This window comes from Corvus brachyrhynchos, unplaced genomic scaffold (genome assembly GCF_000691975.1).
Source record: "Corvus brachyrhynchos isolate BGI_N302 unplaced genomic scaffold, ASM69197v1 scaffold246, whole genome shotgun sequence".
Lineage (NCBI taxonomy): Eukaryota > Metazoa > Chordata > Aves > Passeriformes > Corvidae > Corvus > Corvus brachyrhynchos.
Window position 1 is genome coordinate 2,669,002 of NW_008238447.1, and position 2,774 is coordinate 2,671,775.

The 2,774-nt window shown below is 42.2% G+C and overlaps 1 protein-coding gene across 2 annotated transcripts in view; it reads right to left on the reverse strand.

Moving 5' to 3' along the window:
- LOC103617309 (phosphatidylinositol 4-phosphate 3-kinase C2 domain-containing subunit gamma) overlaps positions 1-2,774 on the reverse strand; it is a 77,578-nt gene that overhangs the window by 28,727 nt on the left and 46,077 nt on the right. The window lies entirely within an intron of this gene.

Genomic DNA, 2,774 nt, shown 5'->3' on the forward strand with positions numbered 1-2,774 from the left:
CAGCAGGAAACTTGCCCTTGGCACGGGACTGACCCCAAGTACCTGACCTCGTGTGTGCCTCCCCGAGGCTCAGATATTGTGCAAACCTCCCTCCCACGGCAGCTTAATGGACACTCACACTGAAAAGCTCCATACAAAGTTAAATCCTACCAGAAACCCACAGGGAGAGAAAGGCATGATCGTATTTCACCATCCTGTTTAAAAGAGTAATCCGCCTTATGTACTGCTATAACTTTTATTTTTATGTACTGACCTGTGCTGCTCTAGTGAACATATATAACAGGTAGTTACATTCAGCTGGAGAGAATTAAAACAATAAACCAAATCCCCAGATTTCAGTATTTTGCAAGGTAATAAAAACGTGAATTCTTAAATGGACTCTTATGAGCCTGAATCAAAGCTGGACAGTAATTGCATTTTATTAGCTTTTCATAAAGCCATATTTCAGAATGGCCACTCTTTAAGATGGTTAGGATTATTACATTCGTGCTGATGTTACTTGGACTGACACTGTAATGAATGGATAGAACAAGAGACTTTTCAGATTCCAGCATTAAAATATCACCATTGTTTTTTTCCAGCCAGAGGAAAATAACGCGTCTCTTATCAGCAAGATGTACTTCTTGTAGTATTTGTGTTGTTTCAATTTGACAAGTTGTAGCATAATTTGTGCAAGGAAAAAAGAAAAGGAAGAGGATAGTGACAAAAACAGCTAGAGAGGAGTTAACACGTGCTTACAGCATACAGCAGACAGAGGAACAGATGTGTATGTTCAGTGGAGAGATAAGATTTAGCAATCTGGATTTATTTTAACAGTTGCCTTTCATTTTTCACTCTACTGTTTGAAGTTTTTCCTCCCATACTGATATTTTCTTTAAAAGAAAAATCAGGGGAGGATAAAAAAAAAAAGAAAAGAAAGAGAAACCAACATAATTGTTTTCCTTGAATTGAGTGATGGATCCTTAAGTTATTAGCAGTGGACTGCCAATACACCTGTCTGTACTGAGCATGAGTAATTATTCTCTCATCTGATGAAGACAGCTTACAGGGGAAAGCCCATACACCTGCCACAGCTTCCAGTAGCTTTAAACAGCTGAGTTATTCCCTAAGGAACCTTCACTCGCTCTTTCAGCACAAGTCCCAAGTGCAGGAAATCTCCAGGGCTGAGAGCATATTTTTGGCAGCCCGGCCTTTATTTGACAGCATGAAAATAAGCAGAGAAACTTAAGTAGCCCTATGAGTTCAAAGATCTTGAGAGAAGTAGGCAGGAGGTGGAAATAAAGATACACAAACTGACTTGAAAGAGAAAAAATTCCACACTGAGCAGCTTGGTGTTCTTTCTGCTTCCTCTCCACCTACTCTTTCTGCAACAAATGGAAATGCAGGAACCAAGAGGTTTGTAAACACGAGGTGCAAAGATGTTTCAGGCAATAATTCCAAAATCTCATTCTAAAGGAGCGAACACTGAAAAAAATGACTTTTGGTTTAAGTACAGAAGTGGAGCCATGCAGAACTTAGAGCAGGCATGAACAGGACAGGCATGAACCCTGCTGGTGCCACAGCTGATGGCAAAGCTTTCCTGGCCTGTGTGCCCATCATGCTCAATGGGTACCGAAGCCTGTGGGGAAGCAGCAAGGCTGATCCTGGCAGAAGGAATGCAAAAACCTGATGGAACAGATCATGTGGCAGGAGCAGATGCAGCAGGTTGTCCAGGGCAAAGTGCTTCAAAAGCAATGGGGGGGTGTCTCTTGGGTGTTTGTGGAGATAAGCATTTTGCTCACTGTTATTTAAAGGACAGCAATTTCCCCCTGACCTGTGCTAATCTGCCTGCTGCAGGACCCCACCACTTAGATTTCCACCAGAAAATGCGTAAGTACCTTATTAAGTTCCCCCTTTGTCAGCAGACCTCCAAAAAAACACACTGAACTTTTAGGTGATTCCTAAATCTATGAGACCTCCATCAGTTGGAGCCCAGTTCATGCGACTGAGGCACAGAATTAAGCCTGCACCTAGGTACACTGCTAAATAGAAACAGGTCTAGCAGAGCTTTGAACACATGTTTGAGCTGTTTTAAGGTGGAGAGAGTCCATTTCTAACCCAGCAATTTTTGTTACACAGAAGAGACTCTGGGTGGGAATCTCAGAGACCCTGTGATGGTCTTGGCAGAAAGGAAGGCACTGAGGATGACCACAAGTGCTCACTCACCCTTTTCCTCCTGGAATTCTTACCTTTAAATCGGCACGCAAAAATTCCCTAAAATACTGCACACTTAGGGATTCTTAGGAAATCCTCCTATCGTTTTATCTGTTCTTACCTAATAAGACAATAATCTTCAATAGGTAATTCTGATATTTTTGCAGGTCACTCAACATATTAGCCTGATCAGGAGCAAACAGGTATGTATGGTCAGTCTGGCTAGAACTCAGAGATATTTTTCAGCCATTAAATTCAAAAGGGACAAATTCCACCTTTACTTGCACTAGGATACAACCGAAATAAAATATTTCAGTGGCCTTGGGGGGCTGGCACAGCCCTGCATCACTGCAGCATGGTAGAATTTGTCTACTGCTCTCCTTCAGTGACTAACTAGAAAAGCACTCTGCAGTTTGTGAAACACAGCCAGATTTCAAGCCAGATTTAATTTCGATAGAAAGAAAAGCAGCCTCCCCTCCGCTTTCAGCTTTCTTTTCAGCTGTGCTAGAGTAGATTTGGGGTCAGAGAACACCCATGCGCCTGTTACACTTTAACAGGATGGAGAATCAGCAGGCAAGGAA